The 20,156-nt window shown below is 45.0% G+C and overlaps 1 long non-coding RNA gene across 1 annotated transcript in view; it reads left to right on the top strand.

The window, feature by feature from the left end:
• The window catches only part of LOC125774438 (uncharacterized), a 53,188-nt gene extending 36,003 nt beyond the window's left edge, over nucleotides 1–17,185 (top strand). The window contains exons 7-12 of the long non-coding RNA XR_007420890.1: nucleotides 1,687–2,050; nucleotides 4,879–5,228; nucleotides 5,873–8,686; nucleotides 12,439–14,259; nucleotides 15,506–16,863; nucleotides 17,004–17,185. This is a non-coding gene — a long non-coding RNA (uncharacterized LOC125774438). The remainder of the gene's footprint in view (nucleotides 1–1,686; nucleotides 2,051–4,878; nucleotides 5,229–5,872; nucleotides 8,687–12,438; nucleotides 14,260–15,505; nucleotides 16,864–17,003) is intronic.
• The last annotated feature ends 2,971 nt before the right edge of the window (nucleotides 17,186–20,156 follow it).

The raw sequence follows: 20,156 nt of genomic DNA, 5'->3' as shown, positions 1-20,156 counted from the left end.
GCTATGGTGTCTTGGCTAAGGTGTCTTGGCTAATGTGTCTTGGCTAAGGTGTCTTGGCTAAAGTGTCTTGGCTAAGGTGTCTTGGCTAAAGTGTCTTGGCTAAGGTGTCTTGGCTAAGGTGTCTTGGCTAATGTGTCTTGGCTAAAGTGTCTTGGCTAAGGTGTCTTGGCTAAAGTGTCTTGGCTAAGGTGTCTTGGCTAATGTGTCTTGGCTAAAGTGTCTTGGCTAAGGTGTCTTGGCTAAGGTGTCTTGGCTAAGGTGTCTTGGCTAATGTGTCTTGGCTAAGGTGTCTTGGCTAATGTGTCTTGGGTAACGTGTCTTGGCTAATGTGTCTTGGCTAAGGTGTCTTGGCTAAAGTGTCTTGGCTAAGGTGTCTTGGCTAAGGTGTCTTGGCTAAGGTGTATTGGCTAAGGTGTCTTGGCTAAGGTGTCTTGGCTAATGTGTCTTGGCTAAGGTGTCTTGGCTAAAGTGTCTTGGCTAAGGTGTCTTGGCTAATGTGTCTTGGCTAAAGTGTCTTGGCTAAGGTGTCTTGGCTAATGTGTCTTGGCTAAGGTGTCTTGGCTAAAGTGTCTTGGCTAAGGTGTCTTGGCTAAAGTGTTTTGGCTAAGGTGTCTTGGCTAAAGTGTCTTGGCTAATGTATCTTGGCTAAGGTGTCTTGGCTAAGGTGTCTTGGCTAATGTGTCTTGGCTAATGTGTCTTGGCTAATGTGTCTCGGCTAATGTGTCTTGGCTAAAGTGTCTTGGCTAAGGTGTCTTGGCTAATGTGTCTTGGCTAAGGTGTCTTGGCTAAAGTGTCTTGGCTAAGGTGTCTTGGCTAAGGTGTCTTGGCTAATGTGTCTTGGCTAAGGTGTCTTGGCTAATGTGTCTTGGCTAAAGTGTCTTGGCTAAGCTGTCTTGGCTAAGGTGTCTTGGCTAAGGTGTCTTGGCTAAGGTGTCTTGGCTAAGGTGTATTGGCTAAGGTGTCTTGGCTAAGGTGTCTTGGCTAATGTGTCTTGGCTAAGGTGTCTTGGCTAAAGTGTCTTGGCTAAGGTGTCTTGGCTAATGTGTCTTGACTAAGGTGTCTTGGCTAATGTGTCTTGGCTAAAGTGTCTTGGCTAAGCTGTCTTGGCTAAGGTGTCTTGGCTAAGGTGTCTTGGCTAAGGTGTCTTGGCTAAGGTGTATTGGCTAAGGTGTCTTGGCTAAGGTGTCTTGGCTAATGTGTCTTGGCTAAGGTGTCTTGGCTAAAGTGTCTTGGCTAAGGTGTCTTGGCTAATGTGTCTTGGCTAAAGTGTCTTGGCTAAGGTGTCTTGGCTAAGGTGTCTTGGCTAAGGTGTCTTGGCTAATGTGTCTTGGCTAAGGTGTCTTGGCTAATGTGTCTTGGCTAAAGTGTCTTGGCTAAGGTGTCTTGGCTAAGGTGTCTTGGCTAAGATGTCTTGGCTAATGTGTCTTGGCTAAGGTGTCTTGGCTAATGTGTCTTGGGTAAGGTGTCTTGGCTAATGTGTCTTGGCTAAGGTGTCTTGGCTGAAGTGTCTTGGCTAAGGTGTCTTGGCTAAGGTGTCTTGGCTAAGGTGTCTTGGCTAATGTGTCTTGGCTAAGGTGTCTTGGCTAAAGTGTCTTGGCTAAGGTGTCTTGGCTAAAGTGTCTTGGCTAAGGTGTCTTGGCTAAAGTGTCTTGGCTAATGTGTCTTGGCTAAGGTGTCTTGGCTAAGGTGTCTTGGCTAATGTGTCTTGGCTAATGTGTCTTGGCTAATGTGTCTTGGCTAATGTGTCTCGGCTAATGTGTCTTGGCTAAAGTGTCTTGGCTAAGGTGTCTTGGCTAATGTGTCTTGGCTAAGGTGTCTTGGCTAAAGTGTCTTGGCTAAGGTGTCTTGGCTAAGGTGTCTTGGCTAATGTGTCTTGGCTAAGGTGTCTTGGCTAATGTGTCTTGGCTAAAGTGTCTTGGCTAAGCTGTCTTGGCTAAGGTGTCTTGGCTAAGGTGTCTTGGCTAAGGTGTCTTGGCTAATGTGTCTTGGCTAAAGTGTCTTGGCTAAGGTGTTTTGGCTAAGGTGTCTTGGCTAAGGTGTCTTGGCTAAGGTGTCTTGGCTAAAGTGTCTTGGCTAAAGTGTCTTGGCTAAGGTGTCTTGGCTAAGGTGTCTTGGCTAAGGTGTCTTGGCTAAAGTGTCTTGGCTAAGGTGTCTTGGCTAATGTGTCTCGGCTAAGGTGTCTTGGCTAATGTGTCTTGGCTAATGTGTCTCGGCTAATGTGTCTTGGCTAAAGTGTCTTGGCTAAGGTGTCTTGGCTAATGTGTCTTGGCTAAGGTGTCTTGGCTAAAGTGTCTTGGCTAAGGTGTCTTGGCTAAGGTGTCTTGGCTAAGGTGTCTTGGCTAATGTGTCTTGGCTAAGGTGTCTTGGCTAAAGTGTCTTGGCTAATGTGTCTTGGCTAATGTGTCTTGGCTAAGGTGTCTTGGCTAAGGTGTCTTGGCTAAAGTGTCTTGGCTAAAGTGTCTTGGCTAAGGTGTCTTGGCTAAGGTGTCTTGGCTAATGTGTCTTGGCTAAGGTGTCTTGGCTAAAGTGTCTTGGCTAAGCTGTCTTGGCTAAGGTGTCTTGGCTAAGGTGTCTTGGCTAAGGTGTCTTGGCTAATGTGTCTTGGCTAAAGTGTCTTGGCTAAGGTGTTTTGGCTAAGGTGTCTTGGCTAAGGTGTCTTGGCTAAGGTGTCTTGGCTAAAGTGTCTTGGCTAAAGTGTCTTGGCTAAGGTGTCTTGGCTAAGGTGTCTTGGCTAAGGTGTCTTGGCTAAAGTGTCTTGGCTAAGGTGTCTTGGCTAATGTGTCTCGGCTAAGGTGTCTTGGCTAATGTGTCTTGGCTAATGTGTCTCGGCTAATGTGTCTTGGCTAAAGTGTCTTGGCTAAGGTGTCTTGGCTAATGTGTCTTGGCTAAGGTGTCTTGGCTAAAGTGTCTTGGCTAAGGTGTCTTGGCTAAGGTGTCTTGGCTAAGGTGTCTTGGCTAATGTGTCTTGGCTAAGGTGTCTTGGCTAAAGTGTCTTGGCTAATGTGTCTTGGCTAATGTGTCTTGGCTAAGGTGTCTTGGCTAAGGTGTCTTGGCTAAAGTGTCTTGGCTAAAGTGTCTTGGCTAAGGTGTCTTGGCTAAGGTGTCTTGGCTAATGTGTCTTGGCTAAGGTGTCTTGGCTAAAGTGTCTTGGCTAAGGTGTCTTGGCTAAAGTGTCTTGGCTAAGGTGTCTTGGCTAAGGTGTCTTGGCTAATGTGTCTTGGCTAAGGTGTCTTGGCTAAGGTGTCTTGGCTAATGTGTCTTGGCTAATGTGTCTTGGCTAATGTGTCTTGGCTAAGGTGTCTTGGCTAATGTGTCTCGGCTAATGTGTCTTGGCTAAAGTGTCTTGGCTAAGTTGTCTTGGCTTATGTGTCTTGGCTAAGGTGTCTTGGCTAAAGTGTCTTGGCTAAGGTGTCTTGGCTAAGGTGTCTTGGCTAATGTGTCTTGGCTAAGGTGTCTTGGCTAATGTGTCTTGGCTAAAGTGTCTTGGCTAAGGTGTCTTGGCTAAGGTGTCTTGGCTAAGGTGTCTTGGCTAATGTGTCTTGGCTAAGGTGTCTTGGCTAAGGTGTCTTGGCTAAGGTGTCTTGGCTAAGGTGTCTTGGCTAAAGTGTCTTGGCTAAGGTGTCTTTTCTAATGTGTCTCGGCTAATGTGTCTTGGCTAAAGTGTCTTGGATAAGGTGTCTTGGCTAAAGTGTCTTGGCTAAGGTGTCTTGGCTAAAGTGTCTTGGCTAAGGTGTCTTGGCTAAGGTGTCTTGGCTAATGCGTCTTGGCTAAGGTGTCTTGGCTAACGTGTCTTGGCTAATGTGTCTTGGCTAAAGTGTCTTGGCTAAGCTGTCTTGGCTAAGGTGTCTTGGCTAATGTGTCTTGGCTAATGTGTCTTGGCTTAAGTGTCTTGGCTAAGGTGTCTTGGCTAAGGTGTCTTGGCTAAGGTGTCTTGGCTAAGGTGTCTTAGCTAATGTGTCTTGGCTAAGGTGTCTTGGCTAAAGTGTCTTGGCTAAGGTGTCTTGGCTAAAGTGTCTTGGCTAAGGTGTCTTGGCTAATGTGTCTTGGCTAAGGTGTCTTGGCTAAGGTGTCTTGGCTAAGGTGTCTTGGCTAAGGTGTCTTGGCTAAGGTGTCTTGGCTAAGGTGTCTTGGCTAAGGTGTCTTGGCTAATGTGTCTTGGCTAAGGTGTCTTGGCTAAAGTGTCTTGGCTAAGGTGTCTTGGCTAAGGTGTCTTGGCTAAGGTGTCTTGGCTTAGGTGTCTTGGCTAATGTGTCTTGGCTAAGGTGTCTTGGCTAATATGTCTTGGCTAAAGTGTCTTGGCTAAGGTGTCTTGGCTAAGGTGTCTTGGCTAATGTGTCTTGGCTAAGGTGTCTTGGCTAAGGTGTCTTGGCTAAGGTGTCTTGGCTAAGGTGTCTTGGCTAAGGTGTCTTGGCTAAGGTGTCTTGGCTATGGTGTCTTGGCTAAGGTGTCTTGGCTAAAGTGTCTTGGCTAAGGTGTCTTGGCTAAGGTGTCTTGACTAATGTGTCTTGGCTAAGGTGTCTTGGCTAATGTGTCTTGGCTAATGTGTCTTGGCTAATGTGTCTTGGCTAATGTGTCTTGGCTAAAGTGTCTTGGCTAAGGTGTCTTGGCTAATGTGTCTTGGCTAAGGTGTTTTGGCTAAAGTGTCTTGGCTAAGGTGTCTTGTCTAAGGTGTCTTGGCTAATGTGTCTTGGCTAAGGTGTCTTGGCTAATGTGTCTTGGCTAAAGTGTCTTGGCTAAGGTGTCTTGGCTAAGGTGTCTTGGCTAAGGTGTCTTGGCTAATGTGTCTTGGCTAAGGTGTCTTGGCTAATGTGTCTTGGCTAAAGTGTCTTGGCTAAGGTGTCTTGGCTAATGTGTCTTGGCTAAGGTGTCTTGGCTAAGGTGTCTTGGCTAAAGTGTCTTGGCTAAGGTGTCTTGGCTAATGTGTCTCGGCTAATGTGTCTTGGCTAAAGTGTCTTGGCTAAGGTGTCTTGGCTAATGTGTCTTGGCTAAGGTGTCTTGGCTAAAGTGTCTTGGCTAAGGTGTCTTGGCTAAGGTGTCTTGGCTAATGTGTCTTGGCTAAGGTGTCTTGGCTAATGTGTCTTGGCTAAAGTGTCTTGGCTAAGCTGTCATGGCTAAGGTGTCTTGGCTAAGGTGTCTTGGCTAAGGTGTCTTGGCTAAAGTGTCTTGGCTAAGGTGTCTTGGCTAAAGTGTCTTGGCTTAGGTGTCTTGGCTAAGGTGTCTTGGCTAATGTGTCTTGGCTAAGGTGTCTTGGCTAAGGTGTCTTGGCTAAGGTGTCTTGGCTAAGGTGTCTTGGCTAAGGTGTCTTGGCTAATGTGTCTTGGCTAAAGTGTCTTGGCTAAGGTGTCTTGGCTAATGTGTCTTGGCTAAAGTGTCTAAGCTAAGGTGTCTTGGCTAAATTGTCTTGGCTAAGGTGTCTTGGCTAATGTGTCTTGGCTAAGGTGTCTTGGCTAAGGTGTCTTGGCTAAGGTGTCTTGGCTAAGGTGTCTTGGCTAAGGTGTCTTGGCTAATGTGTCTTGGCTAATGTGTCTTGGCTAAAGTGTCTTGGCTAAGGTGTCTTGGCTAAGGTGTCTTGGCTAAGGTGTCTTGGCTAAGGTGTCTTGGCTAATGTGTCTCGGCTAATGTGTTTTGGCTAAAGTGTCTTGGCTAAGGTGTCTTGGCTAATGTGTCTTGGCTAAGGTGTCTTGGCTAAAGTGTCTTGGCTAAGGTTTCTTGGCTAAGGTGTCTTGGCTAAGGTGTCTTGGCTAAAGTGTCTTGGCTAAAGTGTCTTGGCTAAGGTGTCTTGGCTAAGGTGTCTTGGCTAATGTGTCTTGGCTAATGTGTCTTGGCTAATGTGTCTTGGCTAAGGTGTCTTGGCTAAGGTGTCTTGGCTAAGGTGTCTTGGCTAATGTGTCTTGGCTAAGGTGTCTTGGCTAAGGTGTCTTGGCTAATGTGTCTTGGCTAAGGTGTCTTGGCTAAGGTGTCTTGGCTAATGTGTCTTGGCTAATGTGTCTTGGCTAATGTGTCTTGGCTAAGGTGTCTTGGCAAATGAGTCTCGGCTTATGTGTCTTGGCTAAAGTGTCTTGGCTAAGGTGTCTTGGCTAATGTGTCTTGGCTAAGGTGTCTTGGCTAAGGTGTCTTGGCTAATGTGTCTCGGCTAAGGTGTCTTGGCTAAGGTGTCTTGGCTAAGGTGTCTTGGCTAAGGTGTCTTGGCTAAGGTGTCTTGGCTAATGTGTCTTGGCTAAGGTGTCTTGGCTAATGTGTCTTGGCTAAGGTGTCTTGGCTAATGTGTCTTGGCTAATGTGTCTTGGCTAATGTGTCTTGGCTAAGGTGTCTTGGCTAATGTGTCTTGGCTAAGGTGTCTTGGCTAAGGTGTCTTGGCTAATGTGTCTTGGCTAAGGTGTTTTGGCTAAAGTGTTTTGGCTAAAGTGTCTTGGCTAAGGTGTCTTGTCTAAGGTGTCTTGGCTAATGTGTCTTGGCTAATGTGTCTTGGCTAAGGTGTCTTGGCTAAAGTGTCTTGGCTAAGGTGTCTTGGCTAAGGTGTCTTGGCTAAAGTGTCTTGGCTAAGGTGTCTTGGCTAAGGTGTCTTGGCTAATGTGTCTTGGCTAAGGTGTCTTGGCTAAGGTGTCTTGGCTAAGGTGTCTTGGCTAAGGTGTCTTGACTAATGTGTCTTGGCTAAGGTGTCTTGGCTAATGTGTCTCGGCTAAGGTGTCTTGGCTAATGTGTCTTGGCTAAGGTGTCTTGGCTAAGGTGTCTTGTCTAAGGTGTCTTGGCTAATGTGTCTTGGCTAATGTGTCTTGGCTAAGGTGTCTTGGCTAAAGTGTCTTGGCTAAGGTGTCTTGGCTAAGGTGTCTTGGCTAAAGTGTCTTGGCTAAGGTGTCTTGGCTAAGGTGTCTTGGCTAATGTGTCTTGGCTAAGGTGTCTTGGCTAAGGTGTCTTGGCTAAGGTGTCTTGGCTAAGGTGTCTTGGCTAAGGTGTCTTGACTAATGTGTCTTGGCTAAGGTGTCTTGGCTAAGGTGTCTTGGCTAATGTGTCTCGGCTAAGGTGTCTTGGCTAAGGTGTCTTGGCTAATGTGTTTTGGCTAAGGTGTCTTGGCTAAGGTGTCTTGGCTAAGGTGTCTTGGCTAAGGTGTCTTGGCTAATGTGTCTTGGCTAAGGTGTCTTGGCTAAGGTGTCTTTGCTAATGTGTCTTGGCTAAGGTGTTTTGGCTAAAGTGTTTTGGCTAAAGTGTCTTGGCTAAGGTGTCTTGTCTAAGGTGTCTTGGCTAATGTGTCTTGGCTAATGTGTCTTGGCTAAGGTGTCTTGGCTAAAGTGTCTTGGCTAAGGTGTCTTGGCTAAGGTGTCTTGGCTAAAGTGTCTTGGCTAAGGTGTCTTGGCTAAGGTGTCTTGGCTAATGTGTCTTGGCTAAGGTGTCTTGGCTAAGGTGTCTTGGCTAAGGTGTCTTGGCTAAGGTGTCTTGGCTAAGGTGTCTTGACTAATGTGTCTTGGCTAAGGTGTCTTGGCTAAGGTGTCTTGGCTAATGTGTCTCGGCTAAGGTGTCTTGGCTAATGTGTCTTGGCTAAGGTGTCTTGGCTAAGGTGTCTTGGCTAAGTTGTCTTGGCTAATGTGTTTTGGCTAATGTGTCTTGGCTAAAGTGTCTTGGCTAAGGTGTCTTGGCTAAAGTGTCTTGGCTAAGGTGTCTTGGCTAAGGTGTCTTGGCTAAGGTGTCTTGGCTAATGTGTCTTGGCTAATGTGTCTTGGCTAATGTGTCTTGGCTAAGGTGTCTTGGCTAATGTGTCTCGGCTAATGTGTCTTGGCTAAAGTGTCTTGGCTAAGGTGTCTTGGCTAAGGTGTCTCTGCTAAGGTGTCTTGGCTAAGGTGTCTTGGCTAAGGTGTCTTGGCTAATGTGTCTTGGCTACTGTGACTTGGCTAATGTGTCTTGGCTAAGGTGTCTTGGCTAATGTGTCTTGGCTAAGGTGTCTTTGCTAATGTGTCTTGGCTAAGGTGTCTTGGCTAAGGTGTCTTGGCTAAGGTGTATTGGCTAAGGTGTCTTGGCTAAGGTGTCTTGGCTAAGGTGTCTTGGCTAAGGTGTCTTGGCTAAGCTGTCTTGGCTAATGTGTCTTGGCTAAAGTGTCTTGGCTAAGCTGTCTTGGCTAAGGTGTCTTGGCTAAGGTGTCTTGGCTAATGTGTCTTGGCTAAGGTGTCTTGGCTAATGTGTCTTGGCTAAAGTGTCTTGGCTAAGGTGTCTTGGCTAAGGTGTCTTGGCTAATGTGTCTTGGCTAAGGTGTCTTGGCTAAAGTGTCTTGGCTAAGGTGTCTTGGCTAAGGTGTCTTGGCTAAGGTGTCTTGGCTAAGGTGTCTTGGCTAATGTGTCTTGGCTAAGGTGTCTTGGCTAAGGTGTCTTGGCTAAGGTGTCTTGGCTAAGGTGTCTTGGCTAAGGTGTCTTGGCTAATGTGTCTTGGCTAATGTGTCTTGGCTAAGGTGTCTTGGCTAATGTGTCTCGGCTAATGTGTCTTGGCTAAAGTGTCTTGGCTAAGGTGTCTTGGCTAATGTGTCTTGGTTAAGGTGTCTTGGCTAAAGTGTCTTGGCTAAGGTGTCTTGGCTAAGGTGTCTTGGCTAATGTGTCTTGGCTAAGGTGTCTTGGCTAAGGTGTCTTGGCTAATGTGTCTTGGCTAAGGTGTCTTGGCTAATGTGTCTTGGCTAATGTGTCTTGGCTAAGGTGTCTTGGCTAAGGTGTCTTGGCTAATGTGTCTTGGCTAATGTGACTTGGCTAATGTGTCTTGGCTAAGGTGTCTTGGCTAATGTGTCTTGGCTAAGGTGTCTTTGCTAATGTGTCTTGGCTAAGGTGTCTTGGCTAAGGTGTATTGGCTAAGGTGTCTTGGCTAAGGTGTCTTGGCTAAGGTGTCTTGGCTAAGGTGTCTTGGCTAAGGTGTCTTGGCTAATGTGTCTTGGGTAAAGTGTCTTGGCTAAGCTGTCTTGGCTAAGGTGTCTTGGCTAAGGTGTCTTGGCTAATGTGTCTTGGCTAAGGTGTCTTGGCTAATGTGTCTTGGCTAAAGTGTCTTGGCTAAGGTGTCTTGGCTAAGGTGCCTTGGCTAAAGTGTCTTGGCTAAGGTGTCTTGGCTAAAGTGTCTTGGCTAAGGTGTCTTGGCTAAAGTGTCTTGGCTAAGGCGTCTTGGCTAAGGTGTCTTGGCTACTGTGTCTTGGCTAAGGTGTCTTGGCTAAGGTGTCTTGGCTAAGGTGTCTTGGCTAATGTGTCTTGGCTAAGGTGTCTTTGCTAATGTGTCTTGGCTAAGGTGTCTTGGCTAAGGTGTCTTGGCTAAGGTGTCTTGGCTAAGGTGTATTGGCTAAGGTGTCTTGGCTAAGGTGTCTTGGCTAAGGTGTCTTGGCTAATGTGTCTTGGCTAAGGTGTCTTGGCTAAGGTGTCTTGGCTAAGGTGTCTTGGCTAATGTGTCTTGGCTAAAGTGTCTTGGCTAAGCTGTCTTGGCTAAGGTGTCTTGGCTAAGGTGTCTTGGCTAATGTGTCTTGGCTAAGGTGTCTTGGCTAATGTGTCTTGGCTAAAGTGTCTTGGCTAAGGTGTCTTGGCTAAGGTGTCTTGGCTACTGTGTCTTGGCTAAGGTGTCTTGGCTAAGGTGTCTTGGCTAATGTGTCTTGGCTAAGGTGTCTTGGCTAATGTGTCTTGGCTAAGGTGTCTTGGCTAAAGTGTCTTGGCTAATGTGTCTTGGCTAAGGTGTCTTGGCTAAGGTGTCTTGGCTAATGTGTCTTTGCTAAGGTGTCTTTGCTAATGTGTCTTGGCTAAGGTGTCTTGGCTAAGGTGTCTTGGCTAAGGTGTATTGGCTAAGGTGTCTTGGCTAAGGTGTCTTGGCTAAGGTGTCTTGGCTAATGTGTCTTGGCTAAGGTGTCTTGGCTAAAGTGTCTTGGCTAAAGTGTCTTGGCTAAGCTGTCTTGGCTAAGGTGTCTTGGCTAAGGTGTCTTGGCTAATGTGTCTTGGCTAATGTGTCTTGGCTAAGGTGCCTTGGCTAATGTGTCTCAGCTAATGTGTCTTGGCTAAAGTGTCTTGGCTGAGGTGTCTTGGCTAATGTGTTTTGGCTAAGGAGTCTTGGCTTAAGTGTCTTGGCCAAGGTGTCTTGGCTAAGGAGTCTTGGCTAATGTGTCTTGGCTAAGGTGTCTTGGCTAAGGTGTCTTGGCTAAGGTGTCTTGGCTAAGGTGTCTTGGCTAATGTGTCTTGGCTAAGGTGTCTTGGCTAATGTGTCTTGGCTAAGGTGTCTTGGCTAAAGTGTCTTGGCTAAGGTGTCTTGGCTAAGGTGTCTTGGCTAAGGTGTCTTGGCTAATATGTCTTGGCTAATGTGTCTTGGCTAATGTGTCTTGGCTAAGGTGTCTTGGCTAATGTGTCTCGGCTAATGTGTCTTGGCTAAAGTGTCTTGGCTAAGGTGTCTTGGCTTTTGTGTCTTGGCTAAGGTGTCTTGGCTAAAGTGTCTTGGCTAAGGTGTCTTGGCTAAGGTGTCTTGGCTAATGCGTCTTGGCTAAGGTGTCTTGGCTAAGGTGTCTTGGCTAATGTGTCTTGGCTAAGGTGTCTTGGCTAATGTGTCTTGGCTAATGTGTCTTGGCTAATGTGTCTTGGCTAAGGTGTCTTGGCTAATGTGTCTTGGCTAATGTGTCTTGGCTAATGTGTCTTGGCTAAGGTGTCTTGGCTAATGTGTCTTGGCTAATGTGTCTTTGCTATTGTGTCTTGGCTAAGGTGTCTTGGCTAATGTGTCTTTGCTAAGGTGTCTTGGCTAAGGTGTCTTGGCTAAGGTGTCTTGGCTAATGTGTCTTGGCTAATGTGTCTTGGCTAATGTGTCTTGGCTAATGTGTCTTGGCTAAAGTGTTTCGGCTAATGTGTCTTGGCTAAGGTGTCTTGGCTAAGGTGTCTTGGCTAATGTGTCTTGGCTAAGGTGTCTTGGCTAATGTGTCTTGGCTAAAGTGTCTTGGCTAAGGTGTCTTGGCTAAGGTGTCTTGGCTAATGTGTCTTGGCTAAGGTGTCTTGGCTAAAGTGTCTTGGCTAAGGTGTCTTGGCTAAGGTGTCTTGGCTAAGGTGTCTTGGCTAAGGTGTCTTGGCTAATGTGTCTTGGCTAAGGTGTCTTGGCTAAGGTGTCTTGGCTAAGGTGTCTTGGCTAAGGTGTCTTGGCTAAGGTGTCTTGGCTAATGTGTCTTGGCTAATGTGTCTTGGCTAAGGTGTCTTGGCTAATGTGTCTCGGCTAATGTGTCTTGGCTAAAGTGTCTTGGCTAAGGTGTCTTGGCTAATGTGTCTTGGTTAAGGTGTCTTGGCTAAAGTGTCTTGGCTAAGGTGTCTTGGCTAAGGTATCTTGGCTAATGTGTCTTGGCTAAGGTGTCTTGGCTAAGGTGTCTTGGCTAATGTGTCTTGGCTAAGGTGTTTTGGCTAAAGTGTTTTGGCTAAAGTGTCTTGGCTAAGGTGTCTTGTCTAAGGTGTCTTGGCTAATGTGTCTTGGCTAATGTGTCTTGGCTAAGGTGTCTTGGCTAAAGTGTCTTGGCTAAGGTGTCTTGGCTAAGGTGTCTTGGCTAAAGTGTCTTGGCTAAGGTGTCTTGGCTAAGGTGTCTTGGCTAAGGTGTCTTGGCTAATGTGTCTTGGCTAATGTGTCTTGGCTAATGTGTCTCGGCTAATGTGTCTTTGCTAAGGTGTCTTAGCTAAGGTGTCTTGGCTAAGGTGTCTTGGCTAATGTGTCTCGGCTAATGTGTCTTGGCTAATGTGTCTTGGCTAAAGTGTCTTGGCTTATGTGTCTCGGCTAATGTGTCTTGGCTAAGGTGTCTTGGCTAAGGTGTCTTGGCTAAGGTGTCTTGGCTAATGTGTCTTGGCTATGGTGTCTTGGCTAAGGTGTCTTGGCTAATGTGTCTTGGCTTATGTGTCTTGGCTAAGGTGTCTTGGCTAATGTGTCTTTGCTAATGTGTCTTGGCTTATGTGTCTTGGCTTAGGTGTCTTGGCTAAGGTGTCTTGGCTAATGTGTCTTTGCTAAAGTGTCTTGGCTTATGTGTCTTGGCTTAGGTGTCTTGGCTAAGGTGTCTTGGCTAAGGTGTCTTGGCTAAGGTGTCTTGGCTAATGTGTCTTGGCTAATGTGTCTTGGCTAAGGTGTCTCGGCTAAGGTGTCTTGGCTAAGGTGTCTTGGCTAAGGTGTCTTGGCTAAGGTGTCTTGGCTAATGTGTCTTGGCTATGGTGTCTTGGCTAAGGTGTCTTGGCTAATGTGTCTTGGCTTATGTGTCTTGGCTAAGGTGTCTTGGCTAATGTGTCTTTGCTAAAGTGTCTTGGCTTATGTGTCTTGGCTTATGTGTCTTGGCTAAGGTGTCTTGGCTAATGTGTCTTTGCTAAAGTGTCTTGGCTTATGTGTCTTGGCTTAGGTGTCTTGGCTAAGGTGTCTTGGCTAAGGTGTCTTGGCTAAGGTGTCTTGGCTAATGTGTCTTGGCTAATGTGTCTTGGCTAAGGTGTCTTGGCTAAGGTGTCTTGGCTAAGGTGTCTTGGCTAATGTGTCTCGGCTAATGTGTCTTGGCTAATGTGTCTTGGCTAAGGTGTCTTGGCTAAGGTGTCTTGGCTAATGTGTCTTGGCTAATGTGTCTTGGCTAATGAGTCTTGGCTAATGTGTCTTGGCGATTGTGTCTTGGCTCATGTGTCTTGGCTAATGTGCCTTGGCTAAGGTGTCTTGGCTAAGGTGTCTTGGCTAAGGTGTCTTGGCTAATGTGTCTCGGCTAATGTGTCTTGGCTAATGTGTCTTGGCTAATGTGTCTTGGCTAATGTGTCTTGGCTAATATGTCATGGCTAAGGTGTCTTGGCTAAGGTGTCTTGGCTAAGGTGTCTTGGCTAAGGTGTCTTGGCTAATGTGTCTTGGCTAAGATGTCTTGGTTAATGTGTCTTGGCTAAGGTGTCTTGGCTAAGGTGTCTTGGCTAAGGTGTCTTGGCTAAGGTGTCTTGGCTAATGTGTCTTGGCTAAGGTGTCTTGGCTAATGTGTCTCGGCTAATGTGTCTTGGCTAAGGTGTCTTGGCTAAAGTGTCTTGGCTAATGTGTCTTGGCTAATGTGTCTTGGCTAATGTGTCTTGGCTAATGTGTCTCGGCTAATGTGTCTTGGCTAATGTGTCTTGGCTAAGGTGTCTTGGCTAAGGTGTCTTGGCTAATGTGTCTTTGCTAAAGTGTCTTGGCTAAGGTGTCTTGGCTAATGTGTCTTGGCTAATGTGTCTTGGCTAATGTGTCTCGGCTAATGTGTCTTTGCTAAGGTGTCTTAGCTAAGGTGTCTTGGCTAAGGTGTCTTGGCTAATGTGTCTCGGCTAATGTGTCTTGGCTAAGGTGTCTTGGCTAATGTGTCTTGGCTAAGATGTCTTGGTTAATGTGTCTTTTCTAAGGTGTCTTGGCTTATGTGTTCTGGCTAAAGTGTCTTGGCTTATGTGTCTTGGCTAATGTGTCTTGGCTAATGTGCCTTGGCTAAGGTGTCTTGGCTAAGGTGTCTTGGCTAAGGTGTCTTGGCTAATGTGTCTCGGCTAATGTGTCTTGGCTAATGTGTCTTGGCTAATGTGTCTTGGCTAAGGTGTCTTGGCTAATGTGTCTTGGCTTATGTGTCTTGGCTAAGGTGTCTTGGCTAAGGTGTCTTGGCTAAGGTGTCTTGGCTAAAGTGTCTCGGCTAATGTGTCTTGTCTAAGGTGTCTTGGCTAAGGTGTCTTGGCTAAGGTGTCTTGGCTAAGGTGTCTTGGCTAAGGTGTCTTGGCTAAGGTGTCTTGGCTAAGGTGTCTTGGCTAAGGTGTCTTGGCTAAGGTGTCTTGGCTAATGTGTCTTGGCTAAGGTGTCTTGGCTAAGGTGTCTTGGCTAAGGTGTCTTGGCTAAGGTGTCTCGGCTGATGTGTCTTGGCTAAGGTGTTATGGCTAAGGTGTCTTGGCTAAGGTGTCTTGGCTAAGGTGTCTTGGCTAAGGTGTCTTTTTCTAATGTGTCTTGGCTAAGGTGTCTTGGCTAATGTGTCTTGGCTAAGGTGTCTTGGCTAAGGTGTCTTGGCAAAGGTGTCTTGGCTAAGGTGTCTTGGCTAATGTGTCTTGGCTAATGTGTCTTGGCTATGGTGTCTTGGCTTAGGTGTCTTGGCTAATGTGTCTTGGCTTATGTGTCTTGGCTAAGGTGTCTTGGCTAATGTGTCTTTGCTAAAGTGTCTTGGCTTATGTGTCTTGGCTTAGGTGTCTTGGCTAAGGTGTCTTGGCTAAGGTGTCCTGGCTAAGGTGTCTTGGCTAATGTGTCTTGGCTAATGTGTCTTGGCTAAGGTGTCTTGGCTAAGGTGTCTTGGCTAAGGTGTCTTGGCTAATGTGTCTTGGCTAAGGTGTCTTGGCTAAGGTGTCTTGGCTAATGTGTCTTGGCTTATGTGTCTTGGCTAAGGTGTCTTGGCTAATGTGTCTTTGCTAAAGTGTCTTGGCTTATGTGTCTTGGCTTATGTGTCTTGGCTAAGGTGTCTTGGCTAATGTGTCTTTGCTAAAGTGTCTTGGCTTATGTGTCTTGGCTTATGTGTTCTGGCTAAAGTGTCTTGGCTAATGTGTCTTGGCTAAGGTGTCTTGGCTAATGTGTCTTGGCTAATGTGTCTTGGCTAAGGTGTCTTGGCTAAGGTGTCTTGGCTAAGGTGTCTTGGCTAATGTGTCTCGGCTAATGTGTCTTGGCTAATGTGTCTTGGCTAAGGTGTCTTGGCTAAGGTGTCTTGGCTAATGTGTCTTGGCTAATGTGTCTTGGCTAATGAGTCTTGGCTAATGTGTCTTGGCGAATGTGTCTTGGCTCATGTGTCTTGGCTAATGTGCCTTGGCTAAGGTGTCTTTGCTAAGGTGTCTTGGCTAAGGTGTCTTGGCTAATGTGTCTCGGCTAATGTGTCTTGGCTAATGTGTCTTGGCTAATGTGTCTTGGCTAATGTGTCTTGGCTAATATGTCATGGCTAAGGTGTCTTGGCTAAGGTGTCTTGGCTAAGGTGTCTTGGCTAAGGTGTCTTGGCTAATGTGTCTTGGCTAAGATGTCTTGGTTAATGTGTCTTGGCTAAGGTGTCTTGGCTAAGGTGTCTTGGCTAAGGTGTCTTGGCTAAGGTGTCTTGGCTAATGTGTCTTGGCTAAGGTGTCTTGGCTAATGTGTCTTGGCTAATGTGTCTTGGCTAATGTGTCTCGGCTAATGTGTCTTGGCTAATGTGTCTTGGCTAAGGTGTCTTGGCTAAGGTGTCTTGGCTAATGTGTCTTTGCTAAAGTGTCTTGGCTAAGGTGTCTTGGCTAATGTGTCTTGGCTAATGTGTCTTGGCTAATGTGTCTCGGCTAATGTGTCTTGGCTAAGGTGTCTCGGCTAATGTGTCTTGGCTAATGTGTCTTGGCTAAGGTGTCTTGGCTAAGGTGTCTTGGCTAAGGTGTCTTGGCTAAGGTGTCTTGGCTAAGGTGTCTTGGCTAATGTGTCTTGGCTAATGTGTCTTGGCTAATGAGTCTTGGCTAATGTGTCTTGGCGAATGTGTCTTGGCTCATGTGTCTTGGCTAATGTGCCTTGGCTAAGGTGTCTTGGCTAAGGTGTCTTGGCTAAGGTGTCTTGGCTAATGTGTCTCGGCTAATGTGTCTTGGCTAATGTGTCTTGGCTAATGTGTCTTGGCTAATGTGTCTTGGCTAATATGTCATGGCTAAGGTGTCTTGGCTAAGGTGTCTTGGCTAAGGTGTCTTGGCTAAGGTGTCTTGGCTAAGGTGTCTTGGCTAATGTGTCTTGGCTAAGATGTCTTGGTTAATGTGTCTTGGCTAAGGTGTCTTGGCTAAGGTGTCTTGGCTAAGGTGTCTTGGCTAAGGTGTCTTGGCTAATGTGTCTTGGCTAAGGTGTCTTGGCTAATGTGTCTCGGCTAATGTGTCTTGGCTAATGTGTCTTGGCTAAGGTGTCTTGGCTAAGGTGTCTTGGCTAATGTGTCTTTGCTAAAGTGTCTTGGCTAAGGTGTCTTGGCTAATGTGTCTTGGCTAATGTGTCTTGGCTAATGTGTCTCGGCTAATGTGTCTTTGCTAAGGTGTCTTAGCTAAGGTGTCTTGGCTAAGGTGTCTTGGCTAATGTGTCTCGGCTAATGTGTCTTGGCTTAGGTGTCTTGGCTAAAATGTCTTGGCTTATGTGTCTCGGCTAATGTGTCTTGAGTAAGGTGTCTTGGCTAAGGTGTCTTGGCTAATGTGTCTTGGCTAATGTGTCTTGGCTTATGTGTCTTGGCTAAGGTGTCTTGGCTAATGTGTCTTTGCTAAAGTGTCTTGGCTTATGTGTCTTGGCTTAGGTGTCTTGGCTAAGGTGTCTTGGCTAAGGTGTCTTGGCTAAGGTGTCTTGGCTAATGTGTCTTGGCTAATGTGTCTTGGCTAAGGTGTCTTGGCTAAGGTGTCTTGGCTAAGGTGTCTTGGCTAATGTGTCTCGGCTAATGTGTCTTGGCTAATGTGTCTTGGCTAAGGTGTCTTGGCTAAGGTGTCTTGGCTAAGGTGTCTTGGCTAAGGTGTCTTGGCTAAGGTGTCTTTTCTAAGGTGTCTTGGCTTATGTGTTCTGGCTAAAGTGTCTTGGCTAATGTGTCTTGGCTAAGGTGTCTCGGCTAATGTGTCTTAGCTAATGTGTCTCGGCTAATGTGTCTTGGCCAAGGTGTCTTGGCTAAAGTGTCTTGGCTAATGTGTCTTGGCTAATGTGTCTTGGCTAATGTGTCTTGGCTAATGTGTCTTGGCTAATGTGTCTCGGCTAATGTGTCTTGGCTAAGGTGTCTTGGCTAATGTGTCTTGGCTAATGTGTCTTGGCTAATGAGTCTTGGCTAATGTGTCTTGGCGAATGTGTCTTGGCTCATGTGTCTTGGCTAATGTGTCTTGGCTAAGGTGTCTTGGCTAAGGTGTCTTGGCTAAGGTGTCTTGGCTAATGTGTCTCGGCTAATGTGTCTTGGCTAATGTGTCTCGGCTAATGTGTCTTTGCTAAGGTGTCTTGGCTAAGGTGTCTTGGCTAAGGTGTCTTGGCTAAGGTGTCTTCGCTTATGTGTCTTGGCTAAGGTGTCTTGGCTAATGTGTCTTGGCTAACGTGTCTTGGCTAAGGTGTCTTGGCTAAGGTGTCTTGGCTAATGTGCCTTGGCTAATGTGTCTCGGCTAATGTGTCTTGGCTAAGGTGTCTTGGCTAAGGTGTGTTGGCTAATGTGTCTTGGCTAAGGTGTCTTGGCTAATGTGTCTTGGCTAAGGTGTCTTGGCTAAGGTGTCTTGGCTAAGGTGTCTTGGCTAAGGTGTCTAGGCTAAAGTGTCTTGGCTAATGTGTCTTGGCTAATAAGTCTTTGTAAGGTGTCTTGGCTAGTGTGTCTTGGCTAATGTGAGAAAATCTCACTCAAAAATGGGACGTGAAAAATTACAAAGTTCTAAATTTCTTTCCGGAGGAATTGTCGTTTTAGACTTCGCGCCGTTCTTATTGCAACTGTTTATTCGTTCAGTGTTCATTTTGCTTAATCCTAAAGTTCATTTCCAGCCCGAGATGACAAGTCCATTTAACTAATCCCCTTTCATTTCGTCCGTGAAATATTTCATGCAAATAATCCTTTTTAATTCCTGTAACAAATTCTTGTAAATATTGCATGAAATTCTTACTGTATTTTCGACAAAGAGATTTTGGTTGAAATTGATGATTTTGGTCGAAGTTGGTTGGAAACAAAAGATTTCGGTCGAAGTTGGTTGGAAACAACAGATTTCAGTCGAAGTTGGTTGGAAACAACAGATTTCAGTTGAAATGGATGATTTTGTACGAAGTTGGTTAGAAACAACAGTTTTCGGTTGAAATGGATGATTTTGTACGAAGTTGGTTAGAAACAACAGTTTTCGGTTGAAATGGATGATTTTGGTTGAAGTTGGTTAGAAACAACAGATTTTGGTTGAAGTTGGTTAGAAACAACAGATTTTGGTTGAAGTTTGTTAGAAACAACAGATTTTGGTTGAAGTTGGTTAGAAATAACAGATTTTGGTTGAAGTTGGTTAGAAACAACAGATTTTGGTCGAAGTTGGTTAGAAACAACAGATTTCGGTCGAAGTTGGTTAGAAACAACAGATTTTGGTTGAAGTTGGTTAGAAACAACAGATTTTGGTTGAAGTTGATGATTTCGGTCGAAGTTGGTTAGAAACAACAGATTTTGGTCGAAGTTGGTTAGAAACAACAGATTTCGGTCGAAGTTAGTTAGAAACAACAGATTTCGGTCGAAGTTGGTTAGAAACAACAGATTTTGGTCGAAGTTGGTTAGAAACAACAGATTTTGGTTGAAGTTGATGATTTCGGTCGAAGTTGGTTAGAAACAACAGATTTTGGTTGAAGTTGATTAGAAACAACAGATTTTGGTTGAAGTTGGTTAGAAACAACAGATTTCGGTCGAAGTTGATGATTTTGGTCAAAGTTGGTTATATACAACAGATTTCGGTTGAAGTTGGTTGGAAACAACAGATTTCGGTCGAAGTTGATGATTTTGGTCAAAGTTGGTTATAAACAACAGATTTCGGTTGAAGTTTTTTGGAAACAACAGATTTCGGTCGAAGTTGATGATTTTGGTCAAAGTTGGTTATAAACAACAGATTTCGGTTGAAGTTGGTTGGAAACAACAGATTTCGGTTGAAGTTGATGATTTCGGTTGAAGTTGGTTGGAAACAACAGATTTCGTATGATATGGATGATTTTGGTCAAAGTTGGTTGGAAACAACAGATTTCGGTTGAAATGGATGATTTCGGTCGAAGTTGGTTGGAAACAACAGTTTTCGGTTGAAATGGATGATTTTGGTCGAAGTTGGTTAGAAATAACAGATTTTGGTTGAAGTTGGTTAGAAACAACAGATTTTGGTTGAAGTTGGTTAGAAACAACAGATTTTGGTCGAAGTTGGTTAGAAACAACAGATTTCGGTCGAAGTTGGTTAGAAACAACAGATTTTGGTTGAAGTTGGTTAGAAACAACAGATTTTGGTCGAAGTTGGTTAGAAACAACAGATTTCGGTCAAAGTTGGTTAGAAACAACAGATTTTGGTTGAAGTTGGTTAGAAACAACAGATTTTGGTCGAAGTTGGTTAGAAACAACAGATTTTGGTTGAAGTTGATGATTTCGGTCGAAGTTGGTTAGAAACAACAGATTTTGGTCGAAGTTGGTTAGAAACAACAGATTTCGGTCGAAGTTAGTTAGAAACAACAGATTTCGGTCGAAGTTGGTTAGAAACAACAGATTTTGGTCGAAGTTGGTTAGAAACAACAGATTTTGGTTGAAGTTGATGATTTCGGTCGAAGTTGGATATAAACAACAGATTTTGGTTGAAGTTGGTTAGAAACAACAGATTTCGGTTGAAGTTGGTTGGAAACAACAGATTTCGGTCGAAGTTGATGATTTTGGTCAAAGTTGGTTAGAAACAACAGATTTCGGTCGAAGTTGGTTATAAACAACAGATTTCGGTTGAAGTTGGTTGGAAACAACAGATTTCGGTCGAAGTTGATGATTTTGGTCAAAGTTGGTTATAAACAACAGATTTCGGTTGAAGTTGGTTGGAAACAACAGATTTCGGTCGAAGTTGATGATTTTGGTCAAAGTTGGTTATAAACAACAGATTTCGGTTGAAGTTGGTAGGAAACAACAGATTTCGGTCGAAGTTGATGATTTTGGTCAAAGTTGGTTATAAACAACAGATTTCGGTTGAAGTTGGTTGGAAACAACAGATTTCGGTCGAAGTTGATGATTTTGGTCAAAGTTGGTTATAAACAACAGATTTCGGTTGAAGTTGGTTGGAAACAACAGATTTCGGTCGAAGTTGATGATTTTGGTCAAAGTTGGTTATAAACAACAGATTTCGGTTGAAGTTTTTTGGAAACAACAGATTTCGGTTGATGTTGATGATTTTGGTCAAAGTTGGTTATAAACAACAGATTTCGGTTGAAGTTGGTTGGAAACAACTGATTTCGGTCGAAGTTGATGATTTTGGTCAAAGTTGGTTATAAACAACAGATTTCGGTTGAAGTTGGTTGGAAACAACAGATTTCGGTCGAAGTTGATGATGTTGGTCAAAGTTGGTTATAAACAACAGATTTCGGTTGAAGTTGGTTGGAAACAACAGATTTCGGTCGAAGTTGATGATTTTGGTCAAAGTTGGTTATAAACAACAGATTTCGGTTGAAGTTGGTTGGAAACAACAGATTTCGGTTGAAGTTGATGATTTCGGTTGAAGTTGGTTGGAAACAACAGATTT

The sequence above is a fragment of the Anopheles funestus genome, unplaced genomic scaffold (assembly GCF_943734845.2).
Source record: "Anopheles funestus unplaced genomic scaffold, idAnoFuneDA-416_04 scaffold_167_ctg1, whole genome shotgun sequence".
NCBI classification, from domain to species: domain Eukaryota; kingdom Metazoa; phylum Arthropoda; class Insecta; order Diptera; family Culicidae; genus Anopheles; species Anopheles funestus.
The sequence above is the reverse complement of the archived record's forward strand: the minus strand, read 5'-3'. Positions and strand labels throughout refer to the sequence as shown.